Source organism: Numida meleagris, chromosome 1 (assembly GCF_002078875.1).
Source record: "Numida meleagris isolate 19003 breed g44 Domestic line chromosome 1, NumMel1.0, whole genome shotgun sequence".
In the NCBI taxonomy this organism is placed as follows: domain Eukaryota; kingdom Metazoa; phylum Chordata; class Aves; order Galliformes; family Numididae; genus Numida; species Numida meleagris.
Window position 1 is genome coordinate 103,604,100 of NC_034409.1, and position 11,939 is coordinate 103,616,038.

The following is an 11,939-nucleotide window of genomic DNA, read 5'->3' on the forward strand; positions in this document are numbered from 1 at the left end:
ATAAACCAGGCAGGCTTAACAAAGATTGGTGTTATCAGTGACATTTAGAGCTTTCAGAATCTGGGAGTCTTTGTAATCATGGTCACAGTCTTTGTAATCCTTCTGTGCCAGGGCTGATTATACAGGTAATGGGGTGCTGTTATCACTACCTATTCAGAGCGCTAATCCACTGACTAGGAAATTAATGACCGCATTACATATACACATATTTCTGTCTGTCTAAAGCATGAGAATATCTCTTCCTTTATTGGTTTCAGTTGTTTTGTTTATGTTCTCCTTCTCCATGGGAAGCGCAGCCACCCCCCTTCTGTAGCCACAAAGAGAAAACGAGGTGGGCAAGAGGATGTGGGCAGCTTGTGGCCAGACGGGCCTGCATGTGTCTCCAGTGCAGAGAGGGTACATCCCATGATTTCCAACAGAATAATCATATTTTTTTAAAGGCCAAATTGGCATCATTTTGCAATGCAAATGGTTGAAATAATCATTACCAAGCAAACAAATAGAGGTAGGAGAGAGCCAGGGAGAAAAACAATCTATGCATTTTTAACATTTTTTTTCATGTTTTGAGTTCTTGTAGTTCAGTCCAAGCCATGCTTTCAGGTGTCACTGGAGCAACAAAGTGGCTTACATAGGGGAACCGGTGAGATTAACAGCATTTCTCATACCTTACCCTTGTGATTCCTCTGCTTTATTAGCCCTGGAAATCATTTTGCAATACTACGTGTCCTGTATGTAAGTGCCATTAAGGGACAGTGACGTTTTATGTCATGGAAACAGGACTTTTGTCTGCTTCAGATGAATATTTAGAGGAAAGTTTCCCTGGAAAATGAGATTTGCTATCCTGTTCCATCCCTTTCACTTCCCAGAGGTGTGGTACAACACAGCCCCTGCCTGGAGCTGGCCCATCCGTGCTGCGTGGTGAGCTGGGGTGCGGGGACCCACTGCTCTCAGCTGTTGGGGTGAGGGCAGAAGCAGAGCTGGCTGCTGGGCCAGGCTGCGAGAGCAGAACCAAGAGGAGCTGGCGGGGAGGAACCAGCATGTGTTGCAAACGGTTGCTCTTGGCTGACATCAGGGCCCCTGCGGGGCTGCCTGCAAGCCAGCACAGCTTAAGCAGCCTGGCATGGGTTACAAGGCACGAAAGTGGCTTTGAGCCACCTTTGTTCCTCCCCTGCTAGCCCCTGTGCTGTGCCCAGGAGCGAGGGATGTCAGGAATTGGGATGGAGGCAGCTACCAGCCAGGAACCCACCGGGAAGAGAGAGATGTCATAGACAGCAATTGTTTTGATCTGCTCTGCGATGTTTTAATTGTGTCCTCCTTACAAGGAGCTGTAAAGACTAGTGGCCTACGTGGTATGATACCAAGAAGAGGATTTTGTTTAACGTAGTTGGGAGTGTATAAAGTAGCAGACAAGAGCTTTGGAAAGATTGGATTAAATTCGACAGACCCGTTGGAACTCTGCACGTCTGTAAATCCTGGGGTCCTTAACTTAGTCTTGGGCTGAGCACTGGCTGACTGAGGGCTGCAGCAACCTAGATTATTCTGATCTTACGCTGACAGATTTTATGTTAAGAGCAGCTTATTTCTAAGTCATTTCTAAATGTTATTTAAAAGGCTATTATACATATATTCAAAAGGTTTTACTGTGCAGTAATCTTCAGGCCTTACAACAGCAGTGGCTTTCTGGTGTTAGTAGCCGGAGTCGTGTGGGTGCTCCTGTGTCCTCTTTGGAGACTGTTTGCTCACACTAAGGTAAGTAGCTACGCAGGAGTGGGCCTAGCAGAGCGAATGCAAAAGGTTAATTTGATTCTCCCAGCACCAGGATATAAAAATGTAAGAAATAGACTTTAGAACAAAAGAGAAAATAAATTTTCCTAATTTCAAGCAAGAGGTAGCGACTTACCACAGTTCATTGCTTAAGAAATTCTTGGTAAGTTAACTCAGTCAATGAAGTGGTGACGTTTCTCAACAGTCCATAGCATTGCCTCAAAGAAGCATTTATTTTTTTCATTAGCAGCTATGTTAAATTTTTAATCAATGTTTGGCAGATGCTTTTATGTTTCTAAGCAGTTCATTAATGTTTCAGCAAGTGTGTCACATCTGCAAAAGCAAAGTTTTTGCCACATGCGTGAGTGCCCCAGAATCCTTTACTGCAAATAAGAGTAATGTCTGGGAAAAGCCCATGGTCTTGCATGGGCCTGTGTACCCTGGTGGGAACATGAGATGGCGTAAGGAATGCAGAGACTCAGGAAAGCCAGCTTTGGGCAACCTGAGGGAGATGAGCATCTGAGAGCTGATGAAGTGTGGGCAGTATGGGCCGAGGTGTTGCTCCTGGACGAAGGGTGAAACTGGAGGGTGTTTGCTTAGAGAGCAGACATGTATTAGCAATACTTGTGAAGAGCATGCAGGCAGACAAAAAGAGCACAGATGAGAGAACAGTGGGGACTTCAGGAGGAGGTCCTGGATGCGTTGGGAAGTGGGGCTGCAGCAGGGGTTAGCAGCAGATACATAATCTCCCGAGAACCAGAGGGTGTTGGAAGACTTAACTGTGGTCTATGATAGAGCAGTTCATGCGTGGCCATGAGTGACTGAGATAATGAAGTGGGAGGGAGTGCTGAAGGATTATATTCAGCAGGAGGGAAGCAGTTTGAGTCCTTCATTGCTCATTCCCAAGCACTCTAATGTTTGGGTGGTATTTCAGTGGCAGGGATTTTATAAGGGAAGTGTGATGTTGTTTTATGGGGTGCTAGCCAGATCCCACTGAGCCATACTCTCAATCTTCAGTCTTCTTAGTCACAGTTTTTTCAACAGAGCATTCATCTGTTCATAAAGTTGCCAGTGTTCAAACATTATCATTGCTAAGGACTGGCCTACATTTGCGTAGTTTTGACACTACAACTGGCTCAGAAGTGGGGTTTTTATGGTTTTATTCTGTTGTTATTATAAAGGCATAGTCATTAGTGGGAGTGCAGTTATACTAGGACAAGTATCACTTACTGTGGTACAAGTCATGTTCAACATGTTCATCAATGACCTGGATGAATGGCTAGAATACACCCTCAGCAAATTGGCTGATGATACGAAGCTGGGAGGAGTGGCTGACACACCAGAAGGCTGTGCTGCCATTCAGTGAGACCTGGACAGGCTGGAGAGTTGCGCAGAGAGGAAGCTGATGGGGTTCAACAAGGGCAGTGCAGAGTCCTACACCTGGGGAGGAATAACCGTGTACATCAGTCCAAGTTTGGAGCTGACCTGCTGGAAATGAGCTCTGCAGAGAAGGCCCTGGGTGTCCTGGTGGACAACCAGTTGGCCAGGAGCCAGCAGGGTGCTCTTGTGGCCAAGAAGGCCAAAGATATCCTGAGATCCATTAGAAGGAGTGTGGCCAGCAGGTCGAGGGAGGTGATCATTCCCCTCTACTCTGCTCTGGTGAAGACACTTCTGGAACACTGTGTCTGGTTCTGTGCTCCTCAGTTCAAGAAAGACAGGAAACTTCTAGAGAGAGTCCAGCTTAGGGCCACAAAGATGGTGAGGGGCCTGGAGCATCTCCTGTATGAGGAAGGGCTGAGAGACCTGGGGCTGTTCAGCATGGAGAAGAGGCGACTGAGGGGAGGATCTTATAAATGCTTATAAATATTTGAAGAACGGGAGTCAAGGGGGTGGGACCAGGCTCTTTTTGATGGTGCCCACTGACAAAACAAGGGGCAATGGGCACAAACTGGAAAATAGAAAGCTTCATATGAAACATGAGGAAGAACTTCACTTTGAGGGTGACAGCACTGGAACAGGCTGCCCAGAGAGGTGGTGGAGTCTCCTTCTCTGGAGATGTTCAAAACCTTCCCGGACACTTTCCTGTGCAACCTCCCGTAGGGAACCACTTTAGCAGGGTTGGACTCGATGGTCTCCAGAGGTCTCTTCCAACCCCTATGATTCTGTGATTCTGTGGTTCTGTGAAGTATCCCACTTAGTGCCTGGGAACAGCCTCATTGCCATAGGCAGCTCTTCGTACTGGTGTGTAAAGGCTGCATTTGCAGTAGTGATAATGGGATCGAGATGATAGAGGACTAAAGAGGTACAAGAAAAAACTTGCAAAATAGTGTTCGAAAGGTGATGCTGACCCTTCAGTGTCTCTTCTTGATTTTGAATTTGAAGTATCTTTCTGATGCTCTATGGCTTTTGTCTTTTCAAGAAGATGCAGATTATGTAAACACTCTATATTTCATCTAGGCTCGTTTTTAAGTGCTTAGCTGCGGTTATTCTCATGACATACCAACAAAGCATTTAGAAAAAAGCCTCACATTCTTTTCTTTAGTTGCATGGAAATGACAGTGCAACTAGTTGCTTTTGAAACAAACACGTTGTTTTCCCCTGTCTATGATACCTCTCCACCAGTTGAAAGCAGCTTTATATTGTCAAGTATTATGTCAGTAAACTCTTCTAGCTGTTGCTTACCCTTGGTTAGAAATATTAGTTTGGACCTCAGAAACATCTTTTCCTTAGTGGACTAGCTTTTCACCTGCAATTTTGGGCTCCAGTAGCCAACATAATTCATGACACAAAACACTTGAAACAAGATTGTCAAGTTCAAGGCTACTGAAATGGAACCTATATGATTTAAAGCTGCTTGTTGCAAATGCCATCACTCTGCAATGGAACTACAGATATTGCTGGAGCACTGCTGACTCTCTGTGCCTGAAACTCTGCCATATAGGTTGCTATAGGTTGCTTATGCAGTCTACCTTTTCTCATTTTGAATGTTTAATCCTCTTCTCAGTAATTTTGGGTTGTATTCTGGCATCATGATCTTAGCTGTAGTGGTCAGTCAGGAACAGCATTTCTCTTTGGGTTGTCCGTATCCAAGGAGTTAGTTTGCATTCATTGCGGTTGCTGACTGCAGAAAAGAACTAGGTTGGATTTTATACCTGGAGGCACTGATTCTGTTAGAGTAAACATTAGGGTTGCTAGTGTAATTGGACACATGCAACTCACCTGTATTGACACCCTGGCCCTGCCTAGATTTCCTTCAGTAGCTACAGTCAGATTTTCACTGACAAGGTCAAAAATACTGTAGGTTTCAAATACCTCATTGTCCTTCACTCTTAAAAGCGCGCAGTGTACTGTGCCAGGATGCCTGCACCAGTCAAATTCTAAGTAGACTTGTCTGGGGATGAACAATGCGGTTTGGAAAGGGTTTTGCCATCTTTCTGGAGGCTCAAGGCATAATGATACCTCTGATTTGCTCTATAGCTAAATTTTAAAGCAAAGAGTTCGACAGCTTCTATTACTTTGGGAATAAATTGCAGTGCTCAAGTTAAAAAGGTCGCTGCTTCTCAGGATCAAAGTTTGTTTTCCCTGGTTGTTGCTTGATGTATGCACATGTAATCCCACTAATAAAATAACGAATAAATGCAACCCTGGTTTTAGGGGTGAGCAGTAAAACTGGGAGGAGGGGGAGGCTGTGATTGGCTAGCAATGTAAGTCATCCAGTGAGTCAATGACAGGAAGGAGGGGAGCGTGTCTTTCAAAAATTTTATGCCAAAGTATAACAACAGTATAAAACTCCTAGTTCCCTAGAGACCTAGCCAGATGAAAACCTGGTCTCCATAGCAGGCCCTGAAATATTCTGGACCCATTTTACATACTGTAATAAAAGTAACTCAGTACCAGCTTTTATTTTAGAAATGTTATTAAAATGCTTTTAAAAAGCAAAATAAAGCCAAGAGACGCATGATCAGCATGAAAGAATTATTGGTAAAACAACACCAATCCACAGCTGAGATACTTTATTTAATAAAAAGCAAATCAGTCTTCATACTGAGTTAGAATAAAGTCACGAGATGATTACCAGCTCTAAACAATCCCAAGATCAACTCCAGAAGGTAGAATATGAAGTTTTGCTATAAGTCTCACATAAGTGATTGTATTAAACACTTAGATTAATAATCTGAATTTAGTTGGCTCTTTCATACTGAGTTCAAAGGTTATTTTGGTTGCTTTGATGTAGAGTCTATTTTTAAAACTTGCATTCTACCTTTACACAGGGCAAGCACACTGCTACATTTTTGCTTTTACATCTTGCAAATTAAGAAAGATTAATTTACCCACATAACTGGTTAAAAGAAAAGAGAAATTGTTCCATAGGGAAGAAGCTTTGCTTCCTGTGGGTTTGTGCCCTGTCTCTACTACTGGTTCCCTAAATTCTCTTTCTGTCGAGCTGCAGAGGAGGGTGCAGGTGTGCTGTTGCTTGGCCATTGGCTGCCCACTCCACTGGGGAGCACAGGTCCCAGACCTCTCTTGTGCCAGGTTAGGAGGACCTCACCTCTTGGAAACCTCCCCTTCTCTGTTATTTTTGGCAGAAACAGACAACTGAGTTGCAGAACTAATGGCTGGGTGAACAAAGTAATCGCTTTAGCTTCGTGTCCTTGGGAAACCAGGCTAAAGAACAGAAGAGTAACTAAGATACTAAAAATATGAGAGCAGTGCAAGCTCTTCAGTTCTCAGAGTCTTCTGCACACTTGTGTAGCAGGGGCTGGGAGTGTGGAACAGATGTGGCACTGTTTTGCTGGCATAGTAGGAGGGATTTTTCAGTCTGGAGCAAGGAAGGAGATGATGGATTAATCAGCTACTGAGGGAGCTTTTTTAATGTCGATGCAATGACTTGCTTTTCCCCAAATGATAGCTGTTGATATTTCGAAGCAGCAGTTTTCCTTCAGGTTGCTTCCTGACCCATAAGATGAGGGTTTTTTGCCTCACTCTTAAATTTTGTGGGTTGCCTTACTCTGTTTCCCTTAGGGCCCAGGCATCTTTGTCCAATCATGCTTGAATTAGGTCACTGTTAACTAGTGTCAACTTGGAGGAGTCTTGCTGAAGCTGGCAGTCTAAAAAAAATTAAATATTTTCCATGCCACAGAGACTATTGGTCTGTGACCCACCAAAATATCAAAAATCCAGATGTATAAGACCAATTCTGATGAAGTTGGCATAGTCTTATTTGGGTCAATTGTCTTAACAAGACGTTATGTCACCAGTTAGGGGAAAATACAATCTAAACCCCCTAAAAATAACTAATGGGAAAAACCTTGCACAATAAAGCCAGTCGCACAGCACTTGGTCATCAGAAAAATAAAAATAATTTCAGACTCATGATATATTTAATCATCTGTATTTATTCCTCTGCTGATCTAAAAACAGGCAAATGTTCTTTTTCTTCTTGGAAACAAGGCAATTCCGGAAAACTTCATATTTTAGACAGCTCTTCAAACAGCTTTTCTGCTAAAACTTAGATTTCATTATTTGTTAGGAGGAAAGCCATTAGAATGAAAAAAATTTGAATTTTATGTAAGATCCTTCACCACACCAGCTATGTTGAGGACAACTATTCTGCAGAATTTCGGAATAGACACCAAAAGAAGATTCTTTCTGTGTTTCTTCACAGAAAGAGAACACATTTCATGACAATCATTCTGATCTGGCCTGAAGAAGGCAGAACATGGAGAAAGCTAGACGGAGAATGAAAAAGCACCAGCTGGCCACAAGCACACTTAAGCCCTATTAGCTGCCATATTGTCCCAGAAGGGGAGAAGCAGCTCTGTAATAGCAGCAGCATAAACAGAAGAAAGGGAAGCAGAAGAATCTCTGTATGAGTGATGTGCAAGCAGGGAGCATCCTGTGAATGAAATAGTTTGCTGTAGTGCTAAGCCTTCAAAATCAGTGCTCTCTCTATTACGAGAAAATTAGCTAGGCATTCTTAGCCACCAGCCTCCAGTTCTTTTCTATGGAAAAGCCACGGGGGAAAAGCCATCAAGGCAGGAGTACTCCAAAATACAGTACTGAGATCAGCCATTCATGGAGTTTTTTGAGACCAGTCTGGAACTGAGAGGGAAAGAAAAAAAAAAGCAGTGCAGTGGAAGAGCTGCACACAGGGTCTCTAAATCTGTGATGCTGCGAAAGCATGGAAATGTCCTGTGGTCCTTCACCATGGCCGTATTCAGAAAACACAAGAGGTTTTCAGTGAGGGGATACCTTTGAGGAAGGGATGAAGTAAAGCATTTCAGACGCTGTGGACTTCTTGAGAATCTTGAAAATGGTTGTTTGAAGCTTTTTTCTACTGCTAAGTGGATTAGAGATTTGGTTGGATTAGGGCCTTAATAAATACCTACAGTGTTTGTCTTTCATCTGTGAAATGTTTGCCTGCTTTTAAATAGACTATTCTTGTTTGCTCCAGTGTTGTCATGTTGATATGAAACTCTGGAAACAGGAATTCTGCCCTTAATTCAATAAAAAGATTTGGAAACCTGAAGCTAAAATTCGCCTCAAATATAACTGGTATAAATCCAAAGTAGCAGGACTTTATTTCAGTGCTGGAGAAGCAGCAGGAGACTTGCTCCTTGACAATTTTTGATGTCTGGATGACTTGTTTATGTGCCTCATAATAGTTTGTGGTAGTGTAGCTAATATTTTTAAAGCTCAGCCCTGGCCAGAGGGCAGCCGTTCTGTTCCACGCAACGAGGAAACCCAGCAGAGACAGTTCCTTCGTCTGGTGGGCAGAGGACTTCTGGCTATGGCAGAGATGAACAGGGAGGTGAGGCCTGGCCATCTTTGCTGGTCCGGTGGCCGTGTGGTCACTGAACAAAAGTGGATCCTGTGAAATCTGCATATGGCCCCGAGTCAAAGGAGTGCAAGGAAAGGTGAAGTCTAAACATGCTCATTCTCTCTGCTGCTCACCACTGCTGCTACTCCTTTGCCTGGTTTTCCTTTGATGAGGTGCTTGGGTGGTCCAGGGAGCAGATAAATCCGTGTGTAGGAAGCTGCTGGGAAGATGATGCCTCCTCTGTATCCATAATCAGAGGAGCCATAAAGCCTGATCCCTATTACTCTGGTTATCCTTTGGATGCTTTTAACTGATGAACAATCCAAAGGTGATAACTCGATGATGACAATTTATTGCATCAATTTATAACTTTAGTCATGTAAAATTAACAACTTACAGGCAATAGGAGGGTAATGATGAAAATTTACTGCAACAATTTGTCATTTATATTGGTGACCAGAACAAAGTATGTAAGACAGACAGGCCACAGACCAGAGAGTGGCAGCCAGCTGCCAGCTTTGTGGACAAGGAGGGCCCCAGCTCCGAGTGCTGACCCATGGCCTGAAGACTCCTTTTCACATCCTCTCCTAAGAGGACACATAGGTTTTATGGGCCTTGTTGTGTACTAGCATGATGGGGAAAGTTTCCCACTGCCTTTGAGGCCAAGGTAGAAGGTGACAGCAGGACTCTCAGTACCTAACATTGCAAGATGGGGTGCAAGGTGGAACAAGAGGCCTGAGGAGCTGTGAGAGGTGCAGTTGTGCAAAGGATTCATTGTGGTAGGCCTTGCCTGTGGTGGCACAGGCCTGAGGGTGTTCAGCAAGATGAGCTGAGCTGGCTGACTCCTGTCATGACAGTTATACCTGCTTCCTCCTCCTCACCTGCTAACTACTTACCTGCTCATCCACCCTTGTCAAGAGGTGGTAGCAAGACACAAGCCCAGCAAATACTTTTCTGATGATGTACTAAGCTGTGATGTTTCATCAAAGGGTCTGGTGAATGCTGAGGCAGAGTTTGGAGCATAGAAAGAAGTGCAGTACAGGGAGCAAGACCCCTGCCCCTTTTGATGGCCCTGAGATTTGGGGAAGCTGGAGGTGAGACAGTCCCAAACCTGCTTCCTGGCCATCTGGGGAAGTGGTGGGGTTGTGCTTGTTCTGCAGGCAGAGTTCTGTTTCCAGGGGCATTATTGACAGTCTTTTTGTAGAGCGGAGATTAGCTCGATAATGAATGCCTCAGAATAAATCAATGGTGGGACAGCTTCTAGAACTGGTGATTTTCCACCCTCTGCAGCTTCTGGGGAGCACATGAGCACCGGCTGCAGTCCAGCTCCACTGGAAAGTATTTGAGGAGGGCACTTTTACCTAATTTCAGGAATGTGGCCTTATTCTTCAGGGTACATCTCAGCAGCACATTACATATCCTTCAGGCTGGTGTTTTTGCTTCAAGAGATTGTAAAGGTCACCTACAGGCTGTTCAGATGTCATTGCTCTCTCTTTAGCATAAGATCATCCAATCTTTTCATATTTGTGGTGACAGAGACTAGTTTTCATTCTGCCTGACAAAGACAGCCGATAGCTTGCAGTGTTTATTCCTGCTCACATAAAATCTTTTTAAAGAGCTGCATTGATCTTTATAAAAGAAATTACAAGGTCGTAAGACAATTATTGCACGCTGAATCGTATGGTGTACTTTGGTACTGGAGAGATCAAATCCTGCGAGTAAAGATGAATCTTAGATCCGGAATATAATGAAAATTGACCTACATATAACATCCCATAAGGTGATACAAATTAGTACGACTTATTACTTATATTTTTAAAATCCTGTCTTTCTGGCCACCACAGCCACAAATAATAGAAAGAGTTTCTGTCCCAAAGACCTTCTGATGACTATCTATTCCTATGACAAGAAGCAGGTGGGAAAGAGAAAGAAAAAGGGAAGGAGGCAAAGGATGTGAAAGGACACTGATCAACCGATCACAGATTTTGGTGTACTGTTTACTGTCCCATGCCATCTGATTTGTAGACATGTAGATATAAAGGGTTCTTCAGCCTACTGTTTTTTCACAGAAGGCTCTTTCAAATACGACCTTTAGTTGTCTTCTTTTTTGTCTTTTTCTTTTTTTTTTTTTGGTTGGAGCAGGACAGCCGTAGATGAGTTGGTATCAGACACAAGCAGAAAGGAAGAGGCAAAGAAGGAACCAGAAGGTTCATGTCAGAGTGAAGAGTAAACAGGGAAACAGTTTTGTGATGGTGAGAGAAAGATGGCAAGTGACAGGCTGAACAGTCTGAGCAAATGAAGGTGTTATTCTCTGTGTCATTTTAATGGCTGATGAACAGATAGGAAGAAAGAGAGGGCAGGCAAGAGTATTCTACTATTAAAAGGGAGAAGAAAGAAAAAATGTGTGATCCCCTAGGACAGAATCACACACCCAGAACGAAACTTGTCACAACAAAATCAGGTTGATTCATGAGTCTGCATACTGCGTGCAGTTAAGCCTTGTTGAAAAGTAATTTTAATTTATATTTAAGAGAATGGAATGGTCTCCAGGTTTAGTGGCACTGCTCTTGCTGAGCAAAATCCTGCCCAAGTTAGGGAGGAGGAAGTGCTGCTGAAAGGCCCTGAGCCACAGGGCTCCTGTGGGCCAAACCAAGATTCCTTGGGATGGTTGAGGCAGTAAGTTCTAGAAACAAAAACACACCCAGTCCTTCCTCCAGAGGCAGCTGTCCCGCTAGCAAGCCTAATGAAGTAGCCACCCTCCAAAACCACATGCTGTGGTAAGCTCTTGCATGAGCTCTCCCACATGGTGAGCTGGTCCTCCGTGCTAGCACTTTCTTGAGCATGGAGGACCCGATCAACTAGGCGGGCCGGAAAAAGAGGCCCCCTACATCTGCTGAACAGCACATGATAGGATTTAGCCAAGAGATGACTTAATTTCTGTGGAAATAGCCTGTTGTTTTTTTTTTCAAAGTGGCTGAGCACCACGCACATCCTACTGAGATCAGGGGAGAGGGAATACACAGGCGCTGAGCCTTGCTGAAGACCTCTGTGACGGGCTGTGCTCCTCAGTGCAATGACAGCACAGGAAGGCTGTCAGGTTCCGCACATCTTGCAGATGTATTTTTTGCCCTTGCAAAACCCAGCCATGGCTGAAAGGATCCAACAAAATATTTTTCTGACACAAAGGGGAGAAACTTCAGCTTGAGCAGAGAATTGCTCAGAAATGTAGGGATACAGGATAATAGCATCCAAAAAAAGTTGTGGCTCAAGGGGAAGCCGTTGCTGCCCTAGGAGCAGGCTGGCAATGCCTCTGTCTAGTCACCCCACCTGCAGAGTTTTCCGAGCATGGTGGTTG